Source organism: Miscanthus floridulus, chromosome 4, assembly GCF_019320115.1.
Source record: "Miscanthus floridulus cultivar M001 chromosome 4, ASM1932011v1, whole genome shotgun sequence".
In the NCBI taxonomy this organism is placed as follows: domain Eukaryota; kingdom Viridiplantae; phylum Streptophyta; class Magnoliopsida; order Poales; family Poaceae; genus Miscanthus; species Miscanthus floridulus.
The window spans coordinates 37,864,114-37,877,548 of record NC_089583.1 but is presented as its reverse complement, the minus strand read 5'-3'; the positions used below and the strand labels follow the sequence as shown (position 1 = coordinate 37,877,548).

Here is a 13,435-nt window from a genome sequence, read left to right as displayed (position 1 = left end):
GTTGTAGATCTTGAAAAGTTATGAAACTTTGTACTTGATAACTTTCTCATTTGAAACCATCTTGTCATGGAAAACTACGTTCGAATTTCTATTATTTGAAATTCAAATTTTATAAGTGACCTCGGATGGAGAAACTACCAAAATGAAAGTTGTAGATCTCAAAAAGTTATAAAACTTTGTAGTTCACAACTTTTTCATTTGAATTAGTTTAGGGCCTCAAACAATCAATTTATGCTCAGTTTTGTATAATACATGGGGAATCAAAATGGATCGTGGACACAAGTGAATGTAAGGTGTAGTGGTAGGAGATGGCGCGCGAGAGAGAGGTCGTCGGTTCGAATCTCGGCCGGCGCATAGTTTGCAAAAATCATGAAAAAATGCTACAACCATAAAGTGAGTGTGTGTGGCTGCCGGTGGGGACCTCCACGGTTAAAAAAAAATGCTATTTTTTTACCCCTTTTTTCGTGGTTTCAGTTTCTGGAAATTGATTTGTAGGGGCGGCTCAATATACAGCCGCCCCTACAAATCGGATTTGTAGGGACGGCTGATAACACCAGCCGCCCCTACAAATCGATTTGTAGAGGCGGCCTGGGAACCACCCCTACAAATCAGTGATTTTAGCCACCCTTTCATAGGGGCAGCTGGCAAAACCGGTCTACCAGCCGCCCCTAAAAATCTTTTTCTACGTAGTGAGGGAGGTGCCGACACCCGTAGCTGTGGAGGTGGTGGGCACGGAGAAGGAGTGTTCTATGTTTTTTTTCATTTGAGTCTTGATTAAATTTTTATAATCACATATACATGTGAGTTCATATTTACAGCGAGCTCTTTAAAAGATGTTTATAGAAACTTAAGTCCAATGTAGAGTTGCTCTATGGTAAATATATGTGACTTCGTGATCTGAATCTGTTTTTGGAGCTCTCCTAGGTGGTCGACTAGAGTTCACTGGAGGACGGAAACTCGATGAACTCGATGAGATAGAGCCGTGCGCCACCATCCAGTGATTGAGGTAGATCGAGCCGAAGCACCACCGCCGAGCCCGAGCTAAATGAAGACGGAGCGCGCTATCACCTAGCTAGACCGAGGCCGGAGTGCCGCTGCCAAGCCAGATGGTATGATGGCCTCGTGCCGTTTAGCGCCACATTTTAGTTAGCCAAGGCCGTAGTGTCACCGGGACATTCCCATCTGGACACAACTTTGCTGGTGGAGCATTTTGTTCCGGATTTATCTTGTAATATAGGAGGAGAAATAAAATCACAGTGCCTTTTTGAGGGCAGAAAGTATTGAAGCCATCCCCTCTGCTCACAGTCATCAGAATAAAAAAAGAGAGGAAAGAACGGCCAAAAAATAATCTCGTACGCGATCACCCCACTGGGGCCCGTCCCAACACATGATCGGCGTCGTTTCCCCGTGTCCTCCACAACACGCCGCCCTCAGTGGCTGCCTGCCGCTAGCCGACGCCGACGCCGACGTGGCCCTCCCCCGCTTTCGGAACCAACGGCTCACGCTCCCCCGCGCCCCTGCCGCGCACGGGGAAGACCACGAGTTTTAGGCGCTCCACCCCCGCCCCCCCCTTCGGCCCTGCTGCCTGCTTCACATCACGCCTTTTGCCTCGGCATATTCGCCCCCAGCCGCGCGCCGGTGCCGGTACGCTGGTGGTGAGGCGCCCCGCGCCCGCGGCCCGCCCCATGTCACCACCATGGGTGGTGGCCGTGCTGCTGGTGCGGGGCCGCGCCGGTGCAGGCATCGTATGGCGCCCGTGCGCTAGCCACTACGCGCTCGCCGCCTGTCACCTGCGCGATATTTTGCTGGCCCTCGGCGCGCGGCGTCGCCACTCGCCGCCTGCTTCCTCCTCTACTTGAGCGCCGAGTGCGCCTCCGCGCTTCTGCAGTCTACAGCCCCCCGAGCCAACACCACCCAGCCGCTTCTTCGCCTTCCTCCGCGGTCGCAGGCAGCGCGAGGGACTCAGATTCGGTGGCAAGTCACGGCGTAACGTGCGGGCCTCTATCTACCCTCCGAATCCAATCCATCGGTATTAAAAAAAATGCGTCAATCTCACAGGAGCCACGCCGCAACAGTTACCCGCAGCAGCCCGCCGGCCTCCCGCGCCGCGCGCCGCCACCGGCCCCTCGCGACGCGCGCTGTTGCCGCTCCGGCCTCCTGCGCTGCACGCTGTGCCTCAGCGCTCCTGCAGCACTCCCGTGCCTCGCGCCGCCGCAGCTCCCGACCTGTGCGTCGTCGCAGGCTTTTCCGTCCCATACGCTGCCGCAGCAGTCCTGTCGCGCCTCTCTGGAGAAGCCGGTAGTCAGAGCAGCAAGGAGAAGATGGAGCCTGTGCCAAGGCTGATCTCAGCAGCACGACGCCGTTCAAGAGGTCCTTGCCGCCATGAAGGAGATGGACTAGGCAGGAATGCTGTCAAAGTGGTTTCTGTCTTTTGTGATGAATGTAATTAGCTTTTGTATAGAAATCACTTCTCGTAAACATGTCATATTCTACTGGTCTATATGATGAAATCAAGAGACCTTGTTTTGATCTTGTGAAGTACTGAAATCTGGAAATGAAAATGCAAGATTTTGTTCCTCCTGATGTCTGCTTGATATATGTGTATTTGGACAGAATAGATACAGGTACTCTCCATGCACACAAACAAAGCCATTTTCACAAGCACATAATTGGTAGACAGATCAAGTACATTGGATATTTATGTGCTCCACTTCCAAAGCACAAGTCCGAAAGTTCAAAATCATTCAAAGCACCATCAGGTTGTGTACCCTGGCAAGTTGTGCTATTACTGAACTAGCACATGTGCGTCTACTAAAATTCTACAGGCCATTTCGGATATACAGTTAGGCCACAAAAGACTATAACTAGACCTCAAAAGACTATAGTTAGCCCTCTCCAAAATGCTATCTAACCAGCCTATACACACTAGAACTGAAGGTTTTCTTCGTCACAAGTTGGACCTGTTATGAGCTAAGTAAAATTGCCAAGGACATTGTAATCTTGAGACTCTAGAATTTCATCTCTGTTGCTGCCATCATTTTCCAATTCAACTTGGGGCTGTACATTATCATTTTTTGGCTGTACAACTATCTGAAATAACTGAAATACTGAACTACTCACAACCCTATAATCTCTGAAATTTGTATATTGTAGATTCATTTTTAATATTGGAAATCACACATGCACATCCACGAACTTCTAGTGCTAGTTGGATTTCAGGTGAGATGAAAAATTGCTGAATGTGAAGTGAGCACTAAATACAAGATTGTGACAGAGAAGAGGTCTGATACTTTTTGAAGTCCTCACGGAGCTCGTCGACGGTGTCCCGGGCCGGCGGCAACGCTGCTGAATGGCGTCACTGCGTCGGTTTGGGCAGCTCGGCGGCCCGGCCCCTCCAGACCACGGGCGGCGGCGCAATACTGCTCGGGTAAGCGTAGGACTGCTTGGCCCAGGCCGGTGGCGACGCTGCTGAACAGCGTCCCGGCGTCGTTGTATGCAGCTCAACTGCTCGGCCCCTCCGGACAACGGGCGGCGGCGCAGGACTGCTCGGGTCGGCGGTGGCGAGCAGTGGGCATAGGTCGGCGCAGCCCGCCGAAAACCAGCGTAGCGCGCGCGAACGAGCAGCCACTCCCGCCTAGCTTTCACGGAGGAAAACTAAAGTATCTTATGGGAGAAAGCTGGCAGCCGTCGGGTGGTGTTTCAATGTTGGATATAGGGCCGCACGTTACGCTATGACTTGCTGAAGAAACGTTACCCAATCTGAGTCCCAGCGCGAGGTACCTGGCTGGCATTTGCATTTGAGATCCTTTCCTGTTTCCTCCTGCTCTTCTTCTCTACCCACTTTCATTTCAGAATGCACTTGGGATTCCAGGAAGGGGGTAATGGGAACTGCAGAGTGGTCTATCAGTTCTGGGATTGTTAGCTGCCCTAGATTAGTCCTGCAGCCCACCTCAGGCTGGCTTCTCTGTTGTTCTTTTGCTGCTCCTTTGAGGCCCCTTTGTACAGTGTTGTTCTTGTTTCCTTTTGTTTAATAAAACTTGTCTCCCCTGCTGTATTTTTCGCTCAAAAGAAAAAAAGAAACCTCACTAACTTTTTTTTGTAGATTTAGAATCTCGGGTTACTATCTGCAACTCGGCGTTAGAAAAAATGGCTTTCTCTTGAATGGTGTCTCTGGTTGAACTTGGGGCCCTGTTTCAGGTTATGGGGCTGCTCTGCCGTCCCCTCTAATAACTTTAGCATCTTAAGTTTGGGATTCTCATCCTTCAGGCACTTGAAACCTCAAAATGTTATACTTGGATCTAGTCTCATGAACATTTGCTCTAGATCAACATAATATGTACCTTCTTTATTTGTGTGCTGCCTCTCCTTTGAGAATGAGAATATGTGCTTAGGCAATTTAGTTTTTCATTTTTCTCTGAACCAGGATAACATGAAAAACTTCAAAATCTTCATTTGGCATTTGACAGGTCATCATCGAATGGCTGCAATGATGGGTTCAATATCTGCCAATGGTTCTTATCAAACAAATAGGCCCAGTGCACTAAAGCAGGCACCTCACATGCAATTCCAACAATGTTGTAACGGTGGACTTAGGTTCTTAAGCAGGCACTGCCAATCCATGCGAAGTAAGACACAGCTGGCTAAAAGAAGAGCTACAAATAATGGAATTCATCCAAAGACTACTAGGCCTCGGGCACCTATTGTATGTTCTACTGGGATAAAGGGTGTACCCAGTACAGAGAGCTCCCGCTCTGTGCGAGGTCTGGGAAAGGGTGTATGTTCTACTGGGATGACTATAATATTTGTTGCAACTGAAGTGCACCCATGGTGTAAAACTGGTGGCCTCGGTGATGTTGTAGGAGGACTGCCCCCAGCTTTGGCTGTAAGTATTCTTGCAACACGTTACTATTTTCAATAAGGATTAAGTCTACTTTTGACCCCTCAACTACAGGGTTCGTCTAATTTTAACCCTCAACTACAAAACCGTCTATTGGTGATACCCCAACTGTCAAAACCGTTCACTTTTAGCACCTGTGCGCGGGCAGAGCTGTTTTGTCCTACGTGGAGCGGTTTTGACCATGCTCCGCTGGCATTGACCGCCACGTGGGGGCCAACGGGTTTGACCAGGGCTATGCACGCGCGTGTGGGTGACCAGCCGGTGGCCAATCCCGGCCGGGAGGAGGCTCGCCGACGGCGAGGTCCGGCCACGAGCGGCGCATGGCCAGCGCGAGGTCCGCACGGCCACACAGGACCGCGACGGCCCGTGGTTAGGGCTGCGGCGTGCAGGGGCATGTTTGCCCGCGTAGGTGCGGGTTCGCCGCCGGCGGCGCACGTGTTCCGACACACCGGCAACGGTAGAGATTTAACGGGAAGGTGGAAAAGGAACAGGAGCTCACCACAGATACCGCTGCGGAGTTGGTTAGGGCGGAGATGGCTTGGGAAAGTCCAGCCACGTGCGTAGCAGTGGTGGTGCCGGTGCACTGCGGCAACGGTGCCGTTCCTGTTGCTACGAAGGTCCGCCGGTGAAACTGTTTCACGGGCAAGGCCGTGACATTAGTGAGGAACCAAAACATCAAGAATATGGAAGAGGAAGCAAGGAAGAAGAGGAAGCCATGGCTGAGCTCAGTTCGGTGTTCATGGCGGATGGCGGTGATGGCAACGCTTCGTCCGAGTGCCCTGGTGGATGATTCTCGTTGCAGTTTCGTCCGAGGGCTATATAGGGACCTTAGGCACCAGTGAGTACGAGTAATTGGATGGCGGTGGCTTGAGCTTGATGAATTTTCCATCCAATTAATATCTGTTGCTTGCACTTGCCCGTTCAATGCCCGGTGGCCAGGGGAGAAGAGAAGGGTGTGGGAACCATTAGGAGATGGCATCCCCTCACCAAATCCGCATCCCCCGGTGCTGACTCCCCGATCAGGTTCTCCAGCCCATCCATAAAGACCCGCGCGCGCGGCTACCTCGCTAGCTCGGACGATCCTCCAGCCTCCCCCGCTTTCTGATCGCGGTCGCGGCACGCCGATCGGTCCAAGCGAAAACACAACTCGGCGCACGGGGAGATCGCGAGAGGAGTAGGATGAGGCAGTAGCGCTGGGTAGCGAGCGAGCCGTGGGCACCATGAGCTTGGCGGGGCGGCGCAAGTTGTCGCTCGCGGGCGTGGGCGCGGGAGCCAGGGCCGACGCGTTCGGCGCGAAGCACACCGTGACATCGCTGCGCAAGGGCGGGCGGCTGCCGGTCTACGTGGCGAGTGTCTTCTTCTTCCTCTGCGTCATTGTCATGTATGGCCGCGCGAGGGAGCAGCGCCCGCCCCGCCGCGCGCGGAGAGAGGATGCGTCGGGGGAGTGGCCGTGAGGATGGAGAGGTAGGGGTTGAGTCGATGACGCGTGGGCCCCACATGTCACTAAGATGGATGACGCGTGGGCCCCACATGTCAAAACCGCTTCACGTATGACAAAACAGCCTCACCCACGCCTAGGTGCTAAAAGTGAACGATTTTGACAGTTGGGTACTAGTATTAGACGGTTTTGTAGTTGAGGGTCAAAATTAGACGAACCCAATAGTTGAGGGGCCAAAAGCGGACTTAATCCTTTCAATAACCACAAGTTTAAAAGCTTGAGTCCATTTTGCAAACCAGTTGTTCATTACCAAATTCTTTGGTAATTAGGTCCAATTGAGAATATCTGATCACCCTTGAATTGAGCCATAGCAGCAGAATAACTCAAAGATAGTTTCTGCATACTACAATAATGCTTAATGCAGTTATCATGTCTATTTCTTCTCTTTGGATTGTATTGCATAGAAAGTTCTGTGTAAACAATGTTTTACATTATGTATATAACTTTTTATAGGCTATGGGACACAATAGCTCCTCGTTATGATCAATACAAGGATGCATGGGATACAAGTGTCCTTGTTGAGGTATACGTTTTTGTTGTATTGCTATGTAGCTTGCATTTAACTTGAAGCTGCTTAATGATATTTATATTCTATAAAAAACTGAAATAGGTTTCGCTTCCACAGGTAAATATTGGTGACACGGTAGAAACTGTTCGCTTCTTCCACTGCCACAAAAGAGGAGTCGATCGTGTTTTTGTCGATCATCCTATGTTTCTTGAAAAGGTCTGTTGAATCTATTGATCCATTGTATGCTTAATTGCTTACTGAATAACCTAAGCACAGGTGGTGACCTTTCAATGTTGCATTTGAATCATATACTCCAGGTATGGGGCAAGACTGAGGCCCCGTTTAGTTCCATCCAAAAACCAAAAATTTTTGCGTAGTACCCGTCACATCGAATCTTGCGACACATGCATGGAGTACTAAATGTAGACGAAAAAAAAACTAATTACACAGTTAGCCGAGAAATCGTGAGACGAATCTTTTAAGCCTAAATAGTCCATAATTGGATAATTTTTGCCAAATAAAAACGAAAGTGCTACAGTAGCCAAAAGTCAAAAATTTTTGGAACTAAACGGGGCCTGAGCAAAGTTGTATGGTCCTACTACTGGAAGTGACTATCGAGATAACCAGTTGAGGTTCTGCCTTTTGTGCCTTGTAAGTAATCCAATTACGCTTAGCAAACCCATGCATTCTCTTTCCTAATTTAAGGTATACTTTAGTTTTTTTAGTAATCCCTGGCAACTCTTGATCTTTTGGATTCCTAAAAACCCTTATCAGTGAAGAATCTCATTATAAAATTATAACTTTTCCTTTTTACAAAACACAACGAATGATGCAACTTTCCAAGAAAAAGTTGTTGGATGGAATTTCTATATTTGTTACAGAAAAGACTGGCATTTAATGTCTTCAGCTACAACCATTGCAGCTAAAATGAAGCAACTCAAACACTGAAGATTGTATGATGTGCCATTTTCACCATGTCATATAAGCATTGTTACCACACTGAAATTACCCTTTTGCCCCAATACCTCTTCCTTGCCATCAACACACCCCACCTCACCCCACCACTGTTCCCACTTTCACTATTTCCACATAAACTAGCATGAGCAGCCTAATAATTGTAATTTTTTTTTTACTTTGCTTTAGCATTTGCAATTCTATTTCTGTTGATGGTGAATTTACTTTTGGTTGAGGTGAGCAAAACCATGTTGTTGTTGTCAGACTACTGCTGTGGCATTTGCTCTTCTGATAACACAACATCTTATTGACTATTTGATTTTCTAAGCCTATTACTAACATAACTTTCCTGCATCAGTGTACTGCACCATCTAGGTATCTACTAAGAGATTCTAACTGCTAATGTCACATATGATAGCTTATTAGGCAAGGCAAGTTTCAAAATGAAACCAGGAAAGTTTGGCATGTAATGTATCCCTGAGTTTTCTAGGCTTTTGCGGTCACATTGTGGGTCGGTTGGTCTTTGGCCTCATATTGTTAGAAGTCAAGGATGAAATAGTTCGAAGGAAAAAAACTGTCTGCTCGTTGTCCTTATCAAATTTCCAAGTTCAATCCACAGTCTTGATGGAGCCTGGATGCCGGAGGATGGGTTGAAGTATTAATAATACTGCCCACATGTCTTCCATTTGGCTTATATTGGCCCGTTTAGTTCCACCTAAAAACCAAAAAATTTTGCATAGTAACCGTCAAATCGAATCTTGCGGCACATGCATGGAGTACTAAATGTAGACGAAAAAAAAACTAATTACACAGTTAGTCGAGAAATCGTGAAGTGCTACAGTAGCCCAAAGCCAAAAATTTTTGGAACTAAACACGCCCTGAATTGGTCGGTGCAGAAGCTCAGTATCTTTCCAAATGAGTATATAGTTTATTGGCCTCTGCTATGGAAGTTAGGATGCATGTAACTGTCGCAGAACCGACCAATTTATAAGAATACAAGTACAATGGCAATCCGCAAGCGGTCGCACTGTCATACTTGAACCCATATAAACCCGGTAGTCCGTTGAGTACCACGACGGGTCTCGATAAACGTTTTACAACAACCAAGATCGTACAGGATTCAACATACATGCCACATATTACATAAAGTTTACAGATACTTTTCATCATCAGAGTACAAATAAAAGTTATTACAAACCGAGTTTGATAAATAAAGCGGAAGCAAATAAGTTCGAAGATAAAGTTTCCAACATAGTTTGATACAGTGCCAAGCCAGATCACGGTCCACAAAAGCAAGGATAGGAATTAATAAAGAAGCCTGCCCAAGGCTTACTCCTCATCCACAGCGGGATAGATGCAACTCTTGCAATACCCGTGATACACAGTGCCATCTGCAACAATGGGAAAATAAACCCTGAGTACGAGAAGGTACTCAGCTAGACTTACCCGTCATGAACCAGAAATAAAATGACTCCAAGGATTATGCAAGGCTGTATAAGTGGACGTAACTTGACAATATTTTGCGTAAAAGGCAATTTACCCGTTGTACAATTATGATTCCTTTATCAAGTTAATTATAACTATCCATTTCTAGATTAGCAACTATCCTGTGCCAAACATGTGCTATATCATTTAGAAGCATACAATAGTAACCATAGCAGGTATTGTAATTTCATTTTCATCCAAACCATCATGTTTCATAACACAGTTACTACGATGTTGGGACTAGCCAAGTTTCTCACTATCCGGGAGAGACGGCGATTCGAATCGATTTCAACCAGCTGGAAATTTATTCCTAACACAAACCCAGGTCTACCAGCCATGATAGCCTTAGGTTACCTTTGGTACAACTCCGGTACACATTTCGCGGGTCCGTACTGCGCCGCACAATCTGGAACACCAGATGCCAGGATGCTCAGGCCAAGCCTACCCTTGGGCTCAGTCTGATCGTTCCCCAGAAGGAGCGCACAACAGAACGATTCCCGGCCTGAGTTGAATTACTCGGCTTCGCAGTCGGAACGAGTTATCCGGCCAGCTAAGTGAGAGGCATGCGTTCAATCTTGTCAGAAGCGCCAACAACGGTACGGTCCTTAATCGACACAGACGGGGATAAATCCACACCCAAGACCTCCATGTCTTGTCGCTTCTCTATCGACTTCCCGTCCGGTCTCGATTTACTTTTACCCTATGGTTCTTGTTCCACGATAGCAAATATAGCCAACCGTGCTCCGGTATCCACCTATATCTCGCAGGTGACAGGACATCACCCGACTTCTACCGGTCTAAGCATGGCTAAGCATATATATATTCGATCCTGGACCTATACCGGTTAAAGGTGTAATATCTGGACAAGGAATGTACATGCATCAAGTGGCTTCATTCAACTCTTATAACCTAATGCATCAATCATAAATACGTAAGTAAACATTTGTAAATTACTGGGAGACTTATAATGCACTGGGCTTGCCTCGCAGAAAGGAAGTAGGGCGGTGGTCAGGGCACTCCAGAAGCTCTTCAGGGTTCTGCTCCACGCCTTTGGGAGCTGCGGCTTGCGGATCCTCCTGCTGGTTCCCTTCCTCTGCTTCTTCGAATTCCAGCAACGTGATCTCTTCCTCCGATCCTAGATGCATGAGTATGGCATAAGTATTACGAATGCATAATGTTAACAAGTGCATCATGTTTATTGAGTAGGTGCATATCTCTTCTCGATTATTACTGAATCTACTTCGACAATGCATCGACTATGCCACAAACAGTAGTTACTTGTTTCACTCATAACTGGAGTTCTACTAATCCAAAAACAGTGATCCTAGACTTGCTGGAAAGCTTATTAAATTCTCTACAACTTTGTTATTAACCATTTTTACAGTACACATCAGTTTCAACATGCAACTCATCAAACCCTAGAATCAGTCCGGAAACTATTTAATATGCAACATAAAGTAATAATACTTCTACTTCATGTAATCATGCAAAATTTGACAACATAGGATCTACCAACAGTTTAAGCATACCAAATACATTTAAGATAATATAATGGTGAAGCCCAAACTATTTATTTAATTGCCTTTATTATTTTATTTAGATATCTAGGTTAAATAATAAACATATATTAGATATACTTCATAAATTCTCAAAAATTTACAGTGCCTTACTAATGCTATCAAAGGACTACTATAAAAATTTCATGTCATTTTACTAAGTAGAATATTCTATACAAAAATGATAAGGCAGCAAGGCTTGAAATAGCATAAATGGAAAATCCTATTGAAAAGTGTCAAGCAACAGATTTCCTATTTTTCTTAACATCCATATGGTACTAGGATTACCTCCAACAAATTTCATGAATTTTGGACTCATAAATAATTTATAAAAATTCATGCAAGGATTGACTATTCATAAAAGAAAAATCTATAACTATAAATCTACCCATGCACTGGTCCTCAAATTTTTACCAGAGTTTATATATGACAAGAATAGCTTACCACAAAAATTTCATAATTTTTGGAGCACAGGAACTCTAGATATAAAATAAACAAATTTGAATGCATTCAAAAGCACATTTCAAATCCCTATTTAAATCTCCAAAACTTTCTACTGTAAATGTTAAAAACATATGTTTCCTAAATACTACACCTCCTAAGGAACACTCACAAATTTATTTCACAATTTTAGGAGCTATCAAACTGAAGATACAAAAATAACAAAACACACTTGAATCTGGAATTTTTGAACTATCTTTAAAACCTAGAGTCGCTGACAGCAGGGACCCACGCGTCAGTTGGACCCACCGGTCAGTGAGACCAAAACAGAGCCGGCGGCGCTGAGCAAGCTCGCGCGGCCATAGCTCGTCGACGGCGAGTCCGCCGGCGGTGACATCATCACTGAGTGATCCCTGTGACCTAACGCGTCGATTGGTCTACTTAGCCAGCCCTATCATCGACGCTAGTGACGACGGCGGCGGCCATGGTGGCTCGACGAGGCGGGACATCGGCGGTACACCGGTGATGACCTCGGCGGCTCAACCTAACGTGCGGACAAGCACCTACGAACGCTGGAGGACCTAGCGCGCTAGCTAACGGAGCGGAAGGTGGACTATGGCGGCGTGGCCACGACGACGGAGTTGGCGACGAGGCTCTGGTGAGCATTTGCACGGCGCTAGCGCTTACCAAACTCGAACAGCGGGCACTAGGAGAAGCAATGGGGTGCTGGGGAGACGGTGGAGGGATTGCGGTGATGAAGGAGCGGCTAGGCGTGGCTTGTGCCGTCAACGACGATGGTGGCGCTGTGGGAGCTCGGCGGCTGTGCTTGCGGGTGCTGCGGACGGCGAAGGAGGAGCGGGAAAGCAAAACTGAGGGCGCGGACGGGAGCGGGCGAGTGCTGGCGTGATAATGCCGCGCTTAGGCGCGTCGTGGCCGGCGCGGTCAGGGAGCTGGCGACGCGCGGCCATGGCGACCTCCACGCGGCGCACGGTGTCTGAAGCCGGTCGGCCACTGTGCCGGTCGATTCAGTTAGTTCAGACGCGATAGGAGCAGCCTGACAGTGAGTTTTCACGTTGATTTAACTGCTAATCCGTGGCTCCAATTCGTAAATGATCTAAATGACTTTCATAGTCCTAAGTACCAGCTATAAATGTTGTTCAATCATCTCATGCTAATTCGCAACCGAAACTGAGAAAAATCATCCCCAAAGTGAGCCTGTCAGTCGGTCAGTGACCCACGACTTAGAAAATTTTGTTAAGTATTGAAATGTTAATTTGCTGATTCTTGTGATCCAAATTCAAGTATGTTAGGAGCTGAATCAATCAATGACCCAAAAATAAAAGTTGTTCCTTATACCAAATACTACAACTTTGCTTTAGTGATCTCCTCTATGCAAGGTCTCTAACACCTAGTTCCAAATTGGTTAAACATGTCACTTTGAAATCATGATACATACCCAAACCATGACTAATGACCAAACTAGCCCTAGCCCTAAATACCAAAGTTGTTCATAATGATATCCTAAGCATGTTTAAGCAATTTGCAAGGTCACTCAATCATTTTATGTAGTAGTCACTCATAGAGCTATTTAAAGTAATCACATGAAATATGCCTTAAAGGCTTGATTATGAAAAGTGACTTTCTTGAACCATGCCCTAATTGCTAACCCAAGTGTGGTTACATGTTTTTGTGACTCACATCTACCAAGTACATGTTTTCATTCATGATTATTTGCATACATACAAAGAAACATGCAAAAACAAGCAAACGTTGCATATGTTTCAAGAAACACGAGATAACAAGCAATGTTTCATATGTTTCCATCAAATGTTTCAATTGTAAATGATGATTTATGAATGCTTGATGCTCATGCTCATGTTATGCAAGTCAAGTTATGCAAGGCTAACACCTGAGGTGTTACAGCCCCTCCCCCTTATAAAAATCTTGTCCCGAGATTTGTAAGACCTACCATTCTTGGAAAAAGGCGGGTTAAACTTCTCGTAGATAATCTTCTCTTTCCCACGTAGCATCTTGTTTACTATGATTGTTCCACACCACCTTATAGAACTTAATAATCTTACTCCTTGTCACTCTCT

At 46.4% G+C, this 13,435-nt stretch overlaps 1 long non-coding RNA gene across 1 annotated transcript; it reads left to right on the top strand.

The window, feature by feature from the left end:
- Nucleotides 1–4,199: 4,199 nt before the first annotated feature.
- On the top strand, nucleotides 4,200–7,237 carry LOC136551349 (uncharacterized). Its single transcript, XR_010782535.1, has 4 exons — nucleotides 4,200–4,882; nucleotides 6,849–6,918; nucleotides 7,021–7,119; nucleotides 7,221–7,237. It is a non-coding gene; the product is annotated as an uncharacterized lncRNA (long non-coding RNA).
- The last annotated feature ends 6,198 nt before the right edge of the window (nucleotides 7,238–13,435 follow it).